At 31.9% G+C, this 20979-nt stretch overlaps 1 protein-coding gene across 1 annotated transcript in view; it reads right to left on the bottom strand.

Annotated features, from left to right (window-relative positions):
• Positions 1-20979, bottom strand: part of Myc (bHLH transcription factor Myc) — a 201175-nt gene that overhangs the window by 32409 nt on the left and 147787 nt on the right. The window lies entirely within an intron of this gene.

The following is a 20979-nucleotide window of genomic DNA, read 5'->3' as shown; positions in this document are numbered from 1 at the left end:
AATTTTCGATCCCGCTATTAGCATTAACAGAATACATTATGCAAATATATTTCTTCAAATAAAATAACAGTAAACGAATAATGCTTAATATGAAAATAAATAGAAGCATTGAGAGAAAGCAAAAATAAACAAAAAATTTAATAAGAAAAACATTAGTTTAAGTATCCAAATATTTCGTAATATTTCAAGTTCGGAAAAACCAAGTTTTTTTCTAATATAGATTTTTTCTAATATAGATTTGGTACTTATTTAATTATCTTAGAGACCTTTTGACAATTATTACAATATTTTAGACTCATTAAGACCTCATTAAACAAGAACTCACTAAGACTAACTTTCTGAATAATTTTATAAAAATCAAGTTTGTTAACTAATGAATATTTATATCCATTATATTACCATTATTACTCCATCAATAATCTAGCGTCTATTTTTCATAATCCTGTCATTAATCGAAATGCTTTATCGCTGATATGACATTGTGCTAAAGAAAATCCTATTTAAATATAATTTTATCTTATACGTTGCTACAAATTATTCCTTTTTACTCTTCCTTTTTTTTTGTATTGAAATATGTCTAATTTTAAATGAAAAATTTTATTTAAATAACTTGTTATAACTCAGTTTTTTCTTTATAGACTGCTGTTATCTCGAAAAAAAACTAGATTTTCTAAGGAACAGAAATATTTGCTTAAAGTATGTTCTTATCGTTAACTCACAATTCATTTGGATAACGAAACATTTAATTTAGTACGCTCTAAAGAAGAGTTCGAGTTGAATTAATAATTGCAGACTCTTGTTGGTCAAAAAGTTTGTATATATCGCACGTCCCCGATACACATTGACACGTTTAGTTTATTGTTTCCGACAGCGGGATACCGGGAGGGAGGGTACCTCGTATGAGCCGCCGTGTTTACGACGACGGGCAGGTAGTGGACTCTTTTGTGCAGTCTCGCGATACGTTATGGTCTCACATACAGGCATATATGTACGCACGTCGTCTGAACGTAGAGCCGGTCATGGGAGAAACGCGACGGAGGCCGCACGCGAAGCGTGGTTGCGGTCGGCAACCTGTCGGGAACCTGTACGGATTTAATGCCGTCGCGAGTGGAGAGTGTCTGGAATTACGGGCACGCCGTGTCATCTCTTCTCACGACGCGTCACTTCTTCGCGAGACGAATTTCCTACATCGAACTTTCCATGAATATACATGTGGAAAATCGTCGACATTTTTCAAAGCTCTAGTCCGATGGAATAAAATTTCAGAACAATGCGATGGACAATGTAACGGCAAATTTCTTGGAAAGAAACCGTATATATACTCAGCTGTTAAAGTAATTCTTATTTATGACCATACTTTCTTTTTTACGATAGGTACAACAATATTTTTCTAAACCTTCAAGGTAGACCGTAAAAGTGAAAATACAAAAAAATCTTAATCTCTTAGACCGTCATTTTCTTTATATTTTGTCTTTGAAATTAAAATTCCTTTCATATCTTAATGATCTTTCTTTGTTATTATCGAAAGAATATATAGTATTGATGGTACTTACAATTGGTTTTACGATAGTACGTTTTCTCACAATAGAAAATTTGTCTTATCTGTTAATCTTAGTTTCACAAAAAATTCCTTAAATGTTCAACTGCTGACAATTTAAAAATGATATCTTTTTCCAATAAATATGATATTTTTGCGCAAGAAGAGTGTGATAATATTATAATAGAAAAAACAATTCTTTTTAAAGTTAAATATCAACAGATAACGTTGAATAATATTAAATAAAAAAGGGAGCAGCTATATTGTAGATTTATCTTTAATTATTTTTTATAGTCTTATGAGATAACGTATACTCTCGTCTCTCTCATTTTATATAGCTATACCACGATTATCATCTTCCATCGTATTACGAATATCGTAACGCGGGTAAGCGTGCTGTCCGGTTATTATGAATCTACGCGTTACGTGTCCGGTCTTTTCAACGTAACCCAATAACGACTTCCTTTCGTTGTACGAAGGAATTGCAAGCGCACGTATGTGCTCAATAATATACCTCTGTTCATGTTTTACGTTTCACAAACTAAAATTAGTCTCGATATCTTGATGATCTTTCTATAATTAATTAAAATAGTTTTGTTTTTTTTTTTTACAAAATATCTCGGACAATTATCATAATGTGTTACAACACAACTTTAGAATGTTTTTACATTGATATAATTGAAACCTAAATATAAATACAATTTTTTATTTCGACAGTTATTGGTGTACTCAACAAATTAACAATCAAACAAACAAACAAAAATCGAAAAATTGATGTATTAAAAATAAAGTTACGAATGTTAGCATGTATTTGTACGATGAATAATTGAAAGTACATATAATCGCGATGAAATTTTTGAACTTTCCGCAATCGTATGACGCCTACGTTTCTCTTTATCGTACAAAGTTGTTCGTCGCATTTTCCATCCGCGCGAAATCGATTAGAAATTTTCCGAAGCGGAATGAATCATGTAGGCGTTAATCAAAATCAGTAGAACATCTTCGAGCATATAACTTACTGTTTACGCCAAGATTATTGATATCGGAGAAAGCTCACGATTCTAGGTCGCTGGAGCTCTCTTCGTGGGTGTATAATCTGTCAGCTTATTATCATTGTTATGCCGCGCGACACATCACATCGTCATTCGGAAACGATAAATTAACGTTTGTCATTTTTCTGTCATTGCGACGTTGATGACCGAGAGCCTCGTGGTCTGCGGCGAAGCCCTTGACACATAATGTTGTGCAACTCATAGCGGTGCGGAAAAAAACGACATCGATAGTGTCACGTTACATCACATCCAAGGGCCGCTTGACAAGCGTGCACGAACGTTTCTTGTGAATCTTCGTCGACGGAAACGAAAAAACATTAAACAGCAATATGTCATTATATACATGGGATATTAATGTGTTGATTAAAGGTACTTTGGAGAAGATGATCAGTTTTTTAACTCGAGTCAAAAGAAGCGCATTTTGTTGAATTTTCTTGTAATGTAACATTAAATAAGAAGACAAAAATTTCCTTTTCATAAGATTTATATAAATATATTCATCTCCACAGTTAAATTAAATTTTGGCAGAAGATAGTTTTTGCAATCTTTTGATATATATTTTTTGTATATTGAGATGTGTCGGGTACCGTAACGAGTCGTGACACTCCTGATAAGTGGGGGATCGTGCTCGGACTGTATTGCATATTTTATAACAATTATGATATCCCCGCGTGAAAAACTTTCGCGACATCGTATCGCTAATTTAATAGGAATCTTCCGATCGCACTCGCGATATCTGTCGCGTCGTACTTCGAGAGATTTTCCGTTTCCAACGACGATATGGCGGGACTACTTTAAGCGGCGTATTTGGGAGAGACGCGGTTGTGTGCTGAGCGATAACTCCAAGATGCTTACGGACGGATCAAATGCGCGACACTCGTTTCGAATCGCAGAGGATCAAATTTTTTTTCTTTGATGTTATCGACGTTTCACATTTGTAAGAAGATACGCAAGTAACGGAGTTTACGTCATCGAGATTTTTTAATATGATTTTATCTCGTATTCTGTTTTACATTTATACACGTTTTATCTATCCATATATATATATATATATTTTTTTTTTCTTACCAATAATAAGTAATTTAACTTTCTAAATCTCTCTCAACGAGATTTGCTAGATTAATATTGTCTTAAATCAAGCCTCAAGCTGTCGCACAAGCGTAGATAAATGGCATTTTATTTTACAGATGATGTATTTACTGTCTGCGCGAGTGTCTCGACGAGATATCAGATTCAAATGAGATCGATTTGCCTAAATAAAAAAAAATGATGATTGAAATGATTGCGTGGTACCAGCTGTAATAAAGCAGACGATAACACAAAGGCGGCGCAAAGCAGGATGGTTTTTTTCTCGCCGCGTCCTCGAACAGCGCGGCACTCGTATTTCACGGACCATTCGATTATTTATGCATTAGGCATTCGATACTGTGGACACACAAAAAAAGCCTGCAGTATTTCATTGCGGACTAGATAGAAAAAAGGGACCAAAGCGGAGGTCGATAAGGAGTCGGAGGTCAACTAACAGATTTGACGTTTTTTTAATCCATCTCTCAGTCTGGGAACCATTCACACTTTGGCCATTCCGAGGAACAGCTGAGACAAATGGTGACTTTTATAAGAGCGAAAATTTGTCATAAACCAGATTACATTTGGAAAAATAAACACTCCTCAAATAATTCATATAATTTTCTCCCGTGTTTTCTCCCCAAAAGATGCTAACATTTCTTATCGATCTCTTGCGTCAACAAAAAAGTTTGATAAACGTTAATAGATTTCGCGAGTTTTTTCAAGCTTAATATAAATACTAAATTAATACACAATTTTTATATAAAATAAAATTGCATTATTCGAAAGAATCTGTCATTAAATTGTGCATGTATATATAATGTAATATAATTGTATTTTTTATCTAGATACTTTTCAGAATAAATCGATAGAATTTAACTATTTCTCTAAAATATATATGCAAGTTTCAAAAAACTTTAGCTAATCAAATTCATAGGGCTTACGTTCGTTTTACGATTCAGTTCGTAGGTTTGCGAGATATTTAAATATCGATCGTCAACAATCGGATTGTATAAAAACGAGGTAATGGCTCGCGAAAATAAAGCTTTTTTGGAAAGCGATACAACGTGCGATCGGAAAAAGACGGTGGAGATAGATGACCCTCGACAACTCACACACGATTGGCTCGATTTGGAAATACCGTAATACTCGGCCTCTAAAAGTCTAGATTGAAATATGAGAACTCTGAAAATCGATCCAGTTTCAGAGGTCGATAGAATTGTCGCGGTAATATACAAAGAACTAATTCCGACAAAACATAACTTTCATTGTAGGTAACTTTCAATGTAAATAAATTTAAATTAAATGGTATATAAATATTTATTACCTTTTTTAAATAACTGAAATGTAATATTATACATGCAATGTTCTTCTACAATGAAATATCAAGAAACAGTATATAATAACAATATAATACAGAATAATGTAAACATCAGAAGAGTCTTTCGTTTCTCAATAGATATCAGATATTCCAAAAAATGAATTGAAGAGTCATGCTGTGGAATTGTGGTTCAGCTAAATCAAAATACACTACAAGGATGTAGCTCTTTATTTTCACGGTTAAAATATAAAAAAGGGGATAATAAACACGAATGATTTGATGAGGAAGCTATGCTGTTATCAAAGTATTAAAATCTTAAGTAATCCAATAGTGTAAACAATGAAAAAGAGTAATATGACGTAAGATCACGGTTGCACTCGATATAAATTATACATATATATATATATATATACTTTTGATATTAAAATCATATTTATATATATGTACTGTTGATGAAATAAATTGAATTAGTATTAATGGAATTATTTAATTACAAATATTATTTAATTTGAAATATAAAATATTTCATCGTTATTTAATGTAATGATTAAATTTTTAATGTGTATATGTTTTTTTAAATATTAGCTTGCAATTAAAACAAATATTATATAAATTTGAAGAGGTAGGAAAGAATTTATTATTTTTACTGTGCTTTTTTTTTTTAGAAAGTATCATACAATAACTTTCTAAAAGATAATAAAAGACTAGCTTGAAATATTTAAACATTTCAGCTATTTAGGTATAAACTCGACAAAGCCATAAATCAATAGATAACTATTCTTTAAATTTTTTTCTTTTGAACTTTACACTTACAGTTATCCATTAGAGAAAAATGGTAATATGAATAAAAAAATGGTATAATTTAAACAAAAAGAAATTATTAATCTTTGGACATAGTTAATTTAGAATTTTTACATTTTTAAAAACATCATAAGAAATCTTTGGAAACTAAAACCTTTTTGAACCATTACTTATTTAAAATAGAAGCGAAATGGAAGAGAAATTCTTGGAAAAAATTTGTATTTTTCTACAAATAACTTCTGATGAAAGGACAAGGCAAGAAGGTAGATTCTATACCTACCTATCGAAACTCACCGGAAGGTCCGAAACAGACATTGTCAGTGGTGACAGTGACAGATTTTGCACGAGTTTCTGCAGAAAAATGAAAAATGTACATCTGCGTTCCTTTTAACAGCGTGCTTGATTCTTTCTAGTCGGTTGAAATTTTCTTTGGCTTTGTCAAAGCGCAGGATATGTGTGTGTGTGTGTGTGTGTGTGTGTGTGTGTGTGTGTGTGTGTGTGTGTGTGTGTGTGTGTGCGTGTGTATTAAAACAATATTTCTCCCCATTATCAATAACTTTTACAAAACTTTCTTAAATACGTGTATATATTTGTATGTGTATGTATATATTGTATGATAAAAGTTTCAGTAATATATTGCATGTTAGAAATATACATTTATTATTGTTAGGTATTTTTCTTTTGTCTATATATGTACACATAATAAAATAATTATATCGAGAAAATTTTTATTTTATACTATCTAGATGATGACTTTCTTAAATTATGTTTTAGTTAAAAATTATAAAAGTAAAAATTTTCTGAAATAATGTTAGTTTTCTTTTTGGGAATTACTCTCGCTCTTTATTATAATATCAAATATATAGATAAAGATATAGGTTCAGTTATATAGCTAATCAATCAAAGTTAAAACATATTCTACATTCTCTTTCAGAAAGCAATATATTTAATAAAACATGTCATAAAGATTATATAATTTTTAAAAGTCTTATAAACCTTTTCCAATTTTTTCACAGTTTTTCTCATCAACATCTGCGATCTTTTATTTCAACATATGTATCTCAACATCCAAGGCATTAAAAAAAATATTCTCGTCTAAATAGAGAGAGCGAACATTTCGTATGAAAGATTCATCTTTCAGTCTCTTTTATGCATCGCATAAGGGATTGATCAGCTTTGGCTCGTTATCCCTGGCGAGTCACCTCTTATCCACCCATCTCTTCGCTTGGTTACCCTCTCGAATCCTTCTCTTTCGCGCCACCTCGTTCGTCGTAGTAGTAGCGGTACGCACGACGCGATTGTGATTCCTTTCATTCATTAATCCGCGCTCGCCGCGCTTACTGACAGCAATAAGTATTCGTGGTCGGCTCAGACGGAAGATAGTGAAAGATGGAAGTAACGGCGGCGGCTATGATGGCTATGAGGAAGAGGAGGAAGAAGGCATGGGAGATGCGTGGTGGTAGGAGATCAGTTTGTCCAAGCATCCACGTTCTCCGAATCCTTCCCTATCCTTCTTTCTTCCTCTTCGACACCGTCGCTCTTTTATCTCTTTTCCTCCTTTCATATGTATATCTTTTTCTTTCGTTCGCCTCTCTTTTCTCTCCTCTCGTATGAACAACCGGATGGTAGATGACCGCGCGTGCAAGGTCAACTAGCGTCTGCCGCCATCCGACGGATTTGTCAGTGATGACGTCATGAGTAGCGACGACCCTTAAGTTAAATAAGATAGCTAATCAACCTTATGGTTGTAAAAGGTATAAGACGTTGCGAGAAAATTCGATATTCCGAGCTCTTTTCTATTTTATTCCTCGTTAAAATAATATATGACATCTTTAATATATAAGATTCGCAACATACGTTCCAAGATTGTATCCTTTAATAAAATTGAGATCAATTTATTTTTTATGGACATTTTAAGGTCTAATCATTAAGACATAAGTATCAAATTATTTGAAAAAAAATTTTTGAAATTAATCATTTTTTGCGTTTTTTCTTCTCAAAAATATATTAATACTGTTTTTATTTTTGATATATTTTAATAATAGAATTATTTGCAATGAAATAAACATTAATAATTTAGTAAAAAACCGAAAATAAAAAGGTGCAACACCAATTTTTGTGACTTAGCAAGAATATTTAATTGTACATGTAGATAAATAGATTTCGCGGAAGAGAAGAATGCATGCGACAATTTATTTCGCAAACAATCCTTTTATTTATAATATTTTAAGATATTACCGATATCTCAGACGCACATATTTTAGAATTGAAAAGAATTACAAAGATAATCTTACTTATATGTATTATCGATTAAAAAATGAAAATTTATTAAATTGTCGATGCATTTGTCATTTCTCATGAATAATGGAATATCGGCCACAAAGTAGAAAAACATGAAAAATAGTTTTTTTTTCGATATCTTTTTCTAACGATAAAAGAAGAAATACCTGAGTACTTTTTAGAATAGTGAATTCTTATTCAGGTACTTTATCCTACTTATAATAATGCGTTTTTCTTATGTTCGCAAAGGGTAATTCCTAGAAAGGTAATAAAGGTGTGTAAAACAGTCTAAAGCTGTAGTTTTACCACTTCAGCATCAACCGCTAGAAGCTTCTTACAAAAAAAAAAAAAAAAAAAGAAAAAAAAGGAAAAAAAAGAGAAAGAATTTCAAGAAGAGATCTAAACGGATTTTCGAGGAGCATGAAGTTAAGATTACGTTAGGTTAAGGACAAGCCGGTTCGGTTAAGAGCAGGTTGGTTAAGTAAGGGACAACCTGGTTTCGAGTATAGTTAGGGCAGAGAAGGACCGGTTTATTTTACATTTTGGCATAACGACGAGTATGTCAAATATGAGTTAACTACGATTTAGTATAAAGCCGAATATAATAAGGCCATATTAAAATATAGTAGAGTAACATATTAGTCTTTATGAGAGTCATTTTAAAATAATTTTTTTCTGAATTAGGAGAAGTTACGTATAAAATTTAAGATAAAAAGTATAACTGATATTACGTAAAGGAAAATGCGTTTGCTACCATTTGCTTTTCCAAGAAACGACATCGATGCTAACTGTTTAAAGTATCATGTAATAACTGTTACATCACGATGAAATTTCAAACACGCGTTATCGTAAAAACCCATCATATCAAGATTACATATAATCATAAAATTCTTAAGAGATACATCGAATTCACGTAGCGATAGTAATAAGAGTCTGTTTTATATGTGATAACGAGCTAGTTGCCAATCTCTAGATAACATTAACGAAGTTTAATTCAACAACGATATGAGCTTTCTTCCACGTGTTCGTCTTTTAAATTTTATCGGACAAAATCTGTATATTTATAGAAATCGTTTGTGTAAATTATTATATCAATTGCTCATTTTAGGAAGTGTAATTTAAGTTACAGATGTACGACACGTTTTATATTTGGTTCTTTTGGAACGTGAGATAATCTTTCGATATAAACTGTTTTAATAATTGAATAAAAAGACACACAGATAATTTTCATACGCTTTTGTAAAATGAGGGAATTTCTGTATCTTCGGTATATTAATATTATTTCAATGTTCAGTATTTATCAGATAATAAATGTGAATATTAGATAGAAACCGAGTCTTTAGTACATCAAATATTTGTTTTGAGAGAATTATACAATTTGCAGTAGTGAAATAGATTACAGTATAATCTCTTTGATAATATTGGAAAATAAATATAGAAATTGTGTAATCAACTCATAAAATTGTGTGGATTTATAAACAAAGCTATATACTATATAATTAAATCATTATGTACAATTTATAAGAAATTATAATATTTACAAAACTCTCTCTCTCTCTATATATATATATATGTATGTATATATATATATATATATATATACCTATATACAGCTCGCTTCATTATTTCAAAATAATATACAAAATGTTTCATGATTGACAATTCTAATTCAATTTTATAACGACAGATTTATTTGGAGACTAATTTGAAATTTTTTAAGTTATAGTATCTCCCTTTTAAATAGTGAAAACCTCACGAGGTTACAAAAAAGATCATATTTTTATTTTTAGTCAGAATTCGGTTCCAGAAATTGACACTTTATCTTAACGACGATCTCATCGGTGATGATTGCATTGGCAAAGCGGCAAAGAGAAGAAGAAGCGCTCTCTCTCTCTCTCTCTCTCTCTCTCTCTCTCTCTCTCTTTCTCTTTCTCTCTGGCACGATAAACTTCGTATCAAATGAGATACATCACCCATTTAGAGATCGACAAGTGTTTTCGCTCAAGAAGACAGCAGGGAGAAAAGAACACAAAATAACAATATAATAGAGAGGAGGAAGGAATAAAAAAAGAAGAAGAACATTATGAAAAAAGAATGTGTTATAAAAAGTGTCGAGATATGCAGAAGAGATTCCACAAAGTATCGCTTTACAAATCGTCACTTGTAGAAGGTGCCGAAGAAAGAAGAAATTTTCACAAATGAGAAAGTAAAGCGAAAACGATATATTAGCGGGAGGATATTTTTCGCAATTTACTTAATGGTATCTTATATAAATCTGACAATGGGAATAATTTCCATCGAAGTAATCTCCTAGCTGTCGATCGCTGGCGCTTCTTACTTCAAGATCGGCGGTTGCTTTTTCAGCAAAATCTCAGGTAGAGAGCAGTATGGCGGGAGAAGTTGCCAAAGGCTTCGGAGAGGATGAGATACTCAGAAGAAGGGTCTAGTCGAGGGATTTTGCAATACGGCACGCGGGTGCGGAAACGTGGACCGGAGGGGCCAACAAAGAAGAATAACAAACCGTTTGCGTTCAATGAGACGTCTATGGACTTTGAGTCGCCGCTTAAAAAGACACGTGCGAAAAGAACGGTGAGAAAAACGCATCGAGGCAGGTCAAGAGCGCCGGCGTCTTCTTGGGATATAATAAAAGTATCGTGATATCCAGAAAATTGCACGTTTACGTAAAATTATTTAAATCTATGTAGATTCTTATTTGGAACAGATTTCGCAGTTTTATTTCGATACACGATCTTCCGGTAGAAGAAGAACATTATTTGACGCAAATCTGCGGAAAATAATGAAACAACAGGATGGGAGACGAGTAAATACTAAGTAAACTGGACTAGGTTTGCCATCAGCTACAATTGTGAATTGGAAAGCTACTCGGGATCGGGCCACAGTTTAGAAAATGATAAATTAAAGAAAAAAAATTAAGTAAAAAGAAAGACGCGCGGAGAAAATGAAAGTCAGTAATTTTAAATGTTAACTGCAAAAGATCTGCGCACAAAAGTGTTTGCAAATGTGCGATTAAAATAAATTTTATTCAAATGACTAACGAGATTTCTCTCTGGTAACATTATTCTAGTCGCGTATCCGGTCCTATAAATTTTATTCCTAGAGAGGATACTTTTAAAAAGACTTTCGACGACACGGTAATGAGTGTGTGTGTGTGTGTGTGTGTGTGTGTTGTGCGTGTACCTATCTTTACTTCGTTTCATGTAACTGTCTTTCTAGTCAGTGGACAGTTAATAAACAATAAATGTCGCATCAAAAATATTCGAAGATAAGATAATTAAATAGATGGCTTTCGAAGATTTTTGACAACTTATCTTATCGAGTCGTAAGTGTGGGTGCGAAATTTATTTAAAGGATTTAATATAAATATGTATTTTTATAAGATTTCGTCATAGATCGAAGCAGTCTACATTTTGTAGAACAGTAATTCTGTATAAAACTCTCTCGTTACGGTGTTCTATTGTGTTTTTGTGAATTAGCGGTACACTACGATATTGCTAATCGATGCTAATGTCAATTATCTCGAAAACTGTCGAAGATCCAGAAGTGTCAAGTAAATTGGATGATAGATGATCGCCGATGAGGAGTACTAATTAGTAATCATTTATCGCATAAAACTAGCTGACATGTTTATGTTTAACTCTTTCTAAATGAATTAGAACAATTATGGATATTTAAATTACAAAAATGTTCTCTGTTGTAGCGTTGGCTTACGATGTTTTGGAATCGAGTTCCTTCCGTGTTCTCCGCACGTTACGATTAATAAAAATCTCCGGGAAGCATTTATTTTATTACGGTTTTATTACATGTACACTATGTCTATTGCTCGGCACTGACCTTCGTCTGAATTAGCCATAAATGGCCTGAAGCCTGGGTAAAATTTCTTGTTTTCTCGGCTATTCGGAGCAAGCTTTGATGTTAGCACCAAAGGAGAATAACAATGCGCATAGCGCAGCTCGGTTTTTGTAGAACGGAAATAACAGTAACAGCTACGGATGAGGACAACTGGATGTGTTGGAAGGTTTGAGGAAAAAAAATCTATTTCATAAATAACAGGGCTCTGATTTTGGAAATAAAGATTAGTTAAAAAATGATCGATTATTGCTTTATAATGATTTTATGACGAAATAATTTTTAAATCAACATTTATATAATATATGTATATTGGCAAATATTAAACTAATATTTTATAAATTAATAGATATAAAAGTACATATTTTACACTTTTCTGTGCGTAAAATATTATTATTAAATAGAGATATTAGATTATAATAATATTATATAATAGGTCTATTATATAATAAATAACTACAAAATATATATTATTGATTTATAAATAATTAAAAATATATTAAAGCACATATATGTACATATATAGCTCCGTTTTTTCGTAACATTCCTAGATAAAGTATAAAAGATTGAGGTAGATCATGTAAGTGATTAAATTCAAAAGAGATTGCGCAAGTTGAGAATGAATATCAAGAAGTTCTACTAGCCAAAACAACATTGAAATTCATCATGAAAAAAACTTTCTTCACGCATCTAATAACGCGCTATGTTTCTCACGATTTCTCAAGATATTTTAGCGTGACCAGAGAAAACTTGATAAAACTGAGACTCAAAGCTGCTTATCAACGTCGAGTTTTTTTTTGCTTGTAAAACAGTATCATTAGAAGAAAAATGGAAGTGACATGAAAGAATTTGTGAAACAGAGAGAACGCAAGAGGAAGAGAAAGAGATCAAAAAGAAGTTACGCGATTGTGGTGAAGTTTCGAAAGAATAGCCAGACAGATAAGAATAGCCGAGAGACTATCTCGTATTATTTTTGATTCGACCATGTCTCAGACGCGAATTAAAGTTTTTATCGCTCGCGAGTTTTTCGGATCATCCCGATCGAATGGTCGTCTCGGCGGATTCGTATAACATACGATCGAATAAAGCCTGCCGAATGACCTTGTAATTTGGCGATATGCGCATATATAAGTATCGATAAGTTTCAATCTCTAACCCGATGCTCAATCGACCAACGTCTAGAAATTACAGCACCTTGTTTATATAGGTCGCGATGATTACGAGCCCCGATAGTCGTCCAAAATTGTTAAACGAAAGTAATGATGGCCGATAATCAAGGCGACCCTCTTGATTCGGCGTGATCTTTAGAAGAAAAAGTAATGACGCGGACGGTATATCTGCTTAAGTTGAAAGTGGAGCGAGGATTGGCGATAAAAAAGTTTCGGCGAGAGATACTTGCAATTATACAATTAATTTACATTATTCATGTAAAGTCAGATTTTGAAATGGCTAAAGATCTATATAATGTTCTTTCACTCGCCCATTTCAAAATCCAATATTACGTAACGAGAAAAACCAGAGTGTTCCGAAATAGGTGTTATTCCAGAATAGGTTCACTTACATTACCGTGTTTTTAAATAGTATTAGCAGATGGCACGATTCTGATGTAATAGGTGAAGTTTGAAGGTGCCATTAACATTTTGCAGTCACAATAAAATCATGTATGTTTTTCTGCCATTTCTGTACAAAAATTATTAAAATTAAAATGCAGTCATCAATTGCGAAAAATATAGTTCTATTTTATTTTCTGCCTTTCTCATTTATATAGATATAAAATATTTTTGGTTCTGCACACTCTTTATAGATTCTTTTTACTTAAAATTTTTACTTTTTCATGCTAATAGGTACGATTAAAATATTTGTATTCCGTAAACTGAAAGTTAAATTAATCTCTTAATTTGTGTAATTTAAAACAAATGAAACACATAAGTAGTATTGTCTACAATAAGATATAGACCTCTTAAATCATTTTAGATTGTTTTTAAATAAGTTGCAATTATTTTATATTTCCTGAACCATAAAACGACAAATCTTACTAATGAGAGAAATTTAGAAGACTTCAAGAAGATATAAATCACATTATGTAAATGTGTCAGACGATCTTGTTTCCACTTTTAGAAATGTTTTCTTATCAAGGAGATCAAAATTTCCTATCTTCTGCCGGTCATGGTTGAGCCCGATAGACATCCCCTTATCTGAACTTTTAAGATTACGGCAGTCAAATTTGTGCATTGATTTAAAAATTGTTACAAGGACATAAAATTTCAGCGCAAATAGTAACTGTCTGATATGCAAGATTTGCTGATGCGCATAAAATTATCCGTACTTTTTAATTTTTAATCTCGCGATGTGTCGCGTCTGTAACTTCGGATATTGATTGATAGTTTGCAATAATCTGTAGTCAGTCCAGTGATAATTGTTGATTTATTAAAAATAAAGATTTTACTTACTTGATTTAGACGAGACAATTAAAGTTGTCAAATAATGTCTATATGTCTTTATCCTACCCATATTGAACGAAGAAGCATAAATCTTTCGACTGTGTAGTGTCTACTGCGTCGTTTATAAAAAGCTTTCTCGAATTTTTGCGTATCTAATCTAGAGAGAGAGAAAAAGAGACTAAAAAATTTAAAACTTTCATCATTTTATCAGTTTGCCTTCGTGCGATAGATAGAGAAATTGTTTCACAATATCTTTTTAATAAAAGATCCAGCTATTACAAACACACTGTGTTTTTCCTTTTTTTATTATTCTTATTTATAATGAAACTTTTTTCTACGTTGCTTTCGAAATATTTTAAACTAACAAATGTTTGTGTAACATTTCAGACAAATGTTTATTTATATCTTTTCGCAAGATAGCAATTTGTATTGATGCATTTTGCAATTTTGCAACTTTAAGTTCTAAAACTAATTTCTCTAATGAAAAAACAATGTAATGTGACATTAAAAAATTGTATTTTCACTTTCTATATAAAGAAAAATTCGGCGAGAGCGAGAGAGTGGTTATTATTTGTATGAGACGCACGGATTTATTGATATTGATAAGCGGTGCGGTTTCTAGAGCTCCACGCCTCGCTGAGCCGATAACACGCAATCGAGAACCGGTGGTTCTCAAGTTGCGAGATTAGAGGCCGTGGTCGTTTTTAAAAGTCGCAAGGTAGGAGGATGTACACGGAACAGCGCCTCGAACCGTTCTCGGTAAACCTGTAATTTTTGGGATGGATACGGTCCGCTGGAATGCCATCGCCAAAGTTAATTGGGCCCCATGCTACTCTCGTTAAAGTTTATATGTTAATAGACTCACGATACGGTCCTACCTTGGACCCTGACCGAAAAAGAGAGTCGGGCGTAAAAAGCCGTATTGAGGAACTGCCTGTCTCCAGAACGACATATATAATATGTTTAAATAATGTCGATTATATATAAGACTCAACACTCTCTTTTTGTCTAAGAATCTTGTATTAAAAAAAGAGTAAATATGCGCGAGAAACTTTATAATATCAACGTACAATATAATTATAGATTTAAGATTAGATTGCGAAAGTATATAATTGAGATTAATATTTATTTAAATTATTATATAAACATTTACTTTCCGTGAAAAATATTTTATAATTAATAAATACAATGTAAAAAAACCTTTTGAAAATTTGAAATATATGGAAGGTTTCATAACATAGGAACGTAAGCCTAAAATCACAATTTTACAAGGACAAGAAAAAAGATTTGAAATTCGCATTTCATATCTAGGAATATATAAATATTTATGTATTTATTTACATAATTATTAGGTTACTTAGCATGTAGCTTTCATATCTCATTGTTTTTTAAATAGAGATATGCCTGTATGTTACGAAACACTTGATATATTGTAATAAAAATTAAAACTTAAAAAATCAGCTAGATTTTTAAGTTTAAATGTTTAATAATATATTTTAAATAAAAAATAGAATAGACAAGGAAATTCTAAATAATAGCTTAAAACAAAGTCTAAAAAAAAAAGTGCGTGTTGCCATACAATATAATATCCCTTGTCTATTTTATTTTTATATAAAATATAATATTAAAAATTTAAATTTAATAAGAATTGAGTTTTATTTTTATTGTTTCAAATTTTTAAAAGGTTGGTTACATTGCATCTGAAATACTTTTTACGAAAAATAGATTTTCAGGACATTTCCGAATCGGAGATGTATTTAAATATTCCTATATCATGAGTCTGATAATTTGATAGATGTAGAAAACATAAAACATATATATATATATATATATATATATATATGTATGTATATTATAATGTATATTATATTATACTATACATATATAAAATCAATTAATAAAAAAAATATAAATTTAGAATCACATCAATTAAAAAACAATAATTGAATATTTAAACATAATATACGTCCAAATTTGAAAAATTTGAAATATATAACTTGGAAGAGGAAAACAATAATGACGCTTACTGTATACGTTCCTAAATCCATGCATTAATGTAATTAATTAATTTGTTAAACGTTCATCATCAACAAGACGATTATATCTAGTCGATAAAGTCAGTAAAGACGACACGCAACCAAGATGTGCGTGCGAGGTAAGGGTGGTACATGTACCACTTAATATTTCCGTTCCATGTGTTATTGTTTCTTCCCTATAATTTTCTTTCCTTTTTCCTGTCTCAATATTACGATATTATCCTTGTACATAAATTTCTTACATTGTCAAGAAATTAAAACCTTGGTGACGTATCGAATATTCATGTAATATTCATTTAGTCAACAGTAATTACGATTGAAAGACAATCGTGCATGTTTTGCGTGTAACCATGCAGTACCATGTAATCTGACATTTTTATTAATGTTGCATTATTGCTCGAAATACATCCAAAATTATTTGAAAAACTGCGTTACATACGAGTCACAACGCGGCCAATATATATGGGATAAACAAAATATTGCAGTTTTAAATTTTAAATATAATAAAAATACAAGTTTAAAATATTCTAAAAAATCTTTTGTTTAAATGCTTAAAAAAAATTAAATTTATTTTTTTAAACTTGCTTATGGTCTATATTAATGACATAAAAAAATTTAACAGATATATAAACATGAATTCATTTCGATATACTTTTATACATAGAAAATTAAAATATAAATTTTATATATATTCCATTTGTCATATATTTTAACGTGTGTGAATAAAATTTTTGTAATATTATGTTATAATTACATATTAAATATAATAAATTATTTATAACAAATTGCGTGCATACAGTTGTGATTATAAAATATATTAAATACAAATGATACTTGTACTAATATTTGTTTAAGATATTTATACTGTATCAAGCTATCACGATAATATGTTTTTTCAATCAAAGATCAAATTCCCCATCATTATCTTGGTAAATTTTAATACACATTAGTACAAGTATTACAGCATCTGTTCAAGATGTTTATACTATAAATATATATTAAGCTATGAGACAAGTATTTCCGATCAAAGATTAAATTGTCTGTTGTTGTCCTGTTAAAATTTATGCCTTAATTATTGTGAAGCACGTTGTAGCGACAAATAAGGATAAATAAATGCAGAAGCCGACTGATTTCACAATATAAGGAACACCGAAAATATCACACAAAGAAATTCTTTACATATCTTTTCAGTGTTTACCGTTTAAATTTGCCCAATTATTTCGCAAGAGACAAAATTATCTTAACAATAATTTCGCGTTATACTGTTTTAATTAACAAATATAACAATGTAACTATCCAGTATGATCGGTTGCATATGTAACAAAATCAACAATTGTTTCAATAGAATAATTAAGAATTATATTAAGTTATTAAAGTAAAAAATAAAAAAGGTTTCAACTCTTTATTTCTTCTAATATTGCTATAATTTTACACATACGCAATTAACAAATTCAGTATTTTAATATCGTTGTAAAAATAAAATTTACTCCAAAATTTAAATGCTTTCAATTTAATATGTTTATCTATACGTCAAAAATATAAAAATAAAAATGGATAAAAGAGATTAATTTATATTTTATAATAGATAAACGATAAAATAAAAATGCATATAAGTATTCAAGTAGAACGGAAACTTAAATAGCCTGAATTGTAACAAAAAACCGAGAGACAAAAGACTAATAAATGCAGTGTTTATAACGGAGGGGAAAGTGCTGTGTTACCTAGGATTATAATTAAGGACTTTATTAATTAGTCAATTAGTGTCCGCAATCTTGATGCTGCCAGTGGCGTATCCTGCTTCGTTAAATAATGTGATTCGCGCGAACGACCTGGCCGCTTTGAGCGGCTTCAAAAGAGGTTACAAAAGAGAAGAGTTGCGTAATCGACGCTGCGGTATGCATGAGCGTAGTTAAATGTATGGCGTTTACTATTTCAGCCAAAACCAAGGGGCAAACAACCACGCCATATCGCCGGAAGCGGCAATTTTGCGGGTTACATTGAGCCGATTGGCAATCGTCGCTTCTTACAGTGTCGATCGTGGGAATTTTCACGAGAAGAAGAAGAGGATTCAGAGGAGGACAGAGAGGAGCATCTGTGCGCGCGTTGTTCTTTAGAAATATACGCGCGAGCGTCGTGAAACGGTACAGTAAACACAGCTTCTTGTTTGTAATGTATTTTGACCTTGGAATATCAAGTCAGTACATCTGACAGTCGGTTTTCTTCATGTTTTAGGTATCGATATGATATATCAAACATATAGTATTACATAATATTAAAATATTAAAATAAAATTAAATAATTAAAATAAAATAATAAAATACATTTAGAAGGTAAATGCAAAAAGGAACTCACAATAAATTATTTAACTCTTACATAATAAGTATACTTTTTATGCTACTATTAACAAAAGAAAGAAAAAAAAACTAGAAAAGAATAAATTTAAAATTAATTTGTAATGAAAATTATAAAAGACTTTTGTATATTTTCAAATAAAAATTTTAAAGATATTTATAATAAATTAAAATATATATACAAAAAATTAGAGAGAGATGTATAAGCGTATCATTTATATACAAGTTGTAAAGTATTTTTATAAATATATAACATTGTCGAATTTCAGATTAATAATATTTTGGTTTATATAAAACTTAATCGACAAAAAATTAATGGTAAATATTTAATTTGAAAGAGACCGTCTTGGCATATCTATACCAAGAAACTTATACTCGACATGCTTGAAACATTCTACGTTTAATCAAATATTTACAGGTTATCAAAATATAATATTTACGTGTATGAAATATCTGTTTAAGAAATTCCATTTCAAGAAATTCTTAGAGCGCCAAATATGACACTTAAATGAATAAATGAATAAAAAAAAACCTTTACATAAATAACATAGATAACAACGCGTATCATTATACAAACAATGTTTCATCATTCCCTTAACGAGTCTTGGGTGTCATCTTTGCCCTTCTCACTTCATCCTCCGTCAGAGATCTTTCGTAAGAATAGGCTTCCGACAGGTTCCAACGAATCTTCCATCCGGCTACGAGGACGCACGTAAGAGATGCAGTTCCGGGGTGAAACGCATCTTGACGCAACGGCGACGCTACAGTCCGCGGTGGCCAAGGGCGACGCTTGAGAAAACAAATGGGGTGTAAGGTGGGAAGCAGCGAGACGAGACGAGGCCTACGGAGAGAAGCGAAAGGAGAGCGACCGAGGCGAGGGAAAAAGAGGGACGATTGTGTCCGGGACGCACACAGGTGTCGGTCTAGACTCTTTTATCGGGCGCGCAGCACATCGCGGAGAGAGAGGAAGAGAGGAAGGAAGCGGCATTGGTGGACGCGGGGACGGGACACGGGGGCCGTGAGGAACGGGTGAAGGCGCACGATGAAGAGGACGAGGGGATCCGTGCGTGGCGCAATTCGCGGGACCAATGGGAAAAATGAGACACGCACGCTGCTTGCGCGCGAGAGAGTTGGTAAGGAACCAGTTCGCGGCGCATTATGCCATTCGGGGCACTCGCGTCTGCCTGCCTAGGCAAACCGGGATATAAAGGATAAAGAATAAAGGATAAGGGATAAAAAGGTGAGGCTGTCCTCCGCGCGCGAAGATAAAGAACGGAGGGACGGACGGTAAGGGATCGAAGAGAGAAGGGACAGTTTGCGAGAGTAGCAAGCGACGTGCGTCCTGCAAAAATACGTTGCGCGTCCTGCCGTTTCGCTCGTACATGTATATTTTGTCCTTTTCCCGTTTCATATGCAGACGCGTGAAGCGTCATCTTGAAAAAGGAAAAAGAAAACGAGAGAAGCGAAAGAAGGAAAGGACGCTTGTCCTCCGGAAGTTTTTGGTAGTCGCGACGATTAGCGCCAAACGGCCATCGGGGTCACTGACCTTTAATCCCCGCGAGCCTCGATGTTTATTCGATCATGGCAGCGCAATTATTTGAGAAATATATATCCGTCAATTTATTGCATATTTCCTCTCTGTTTCATGAATGTATAAAGAAATATCGACCAAATTCGTACACACAGTAAGAAGGATTTCTAATTTTATTACAAATTACATTTATCTTTTGTTTCTAAAGGATTCTACAAAGGGTCTGTGAGATTGTATTTAATTTTATTTATATCTATTACAAAGATAACAAAGTATTTTAAGGGATTTCTATTTGCAACGTTAATTTATTACACTGTTCAACGTTATATTCCGTTCTTTTTAAAAATCAAATTCCATTTTGCAGCCAAAGATTTTACACAAACAAAAAATTTTGTTCTTACGCTTTCTTTTCCTTTCTTTTAGAAATTTCCGCTTCATCAGGAATCAAGAAACAATACCGTTATATATTTTTTTTGTTCTTTTCAGTTTCTTCGAAAATTTTCATAAAAGAAAATAGATTTAAGATATTTAAATTCTCTACGAATCCTTTCTATACAAATATCTTAAATTTATTTTTCCGTTTTAATCTTTTATAATAAATAATTTTGAAATAGATGAACTTAAAATTATTTTGTTGTATCTAATCAAAGTTTTTCTTAGAATTGATTCCGAAACTTTATGCTGTAATTTTTATCGA

Source organism: Anoplolepis gracilipes, chromosome 5, assembly GCF_047496725.1.
Source record: "Anoplolepis gracilipes chromosome 5, ASM4749672v1, whole genome shotgun sequence".
In the NCBI taxonomy this organism is placed as follows: domain Eukaryota; kingdom Metazoa; phylum Arthropoda; class Insecta; order Hymenoptera; family Formicidae; genus Anoplolepis; species Anoplolepis gracilipes.
Note: the sequence above shows the minus strand (reverse complement) of the source record. Positions and strands in the feature narration are given on the sequence as shown.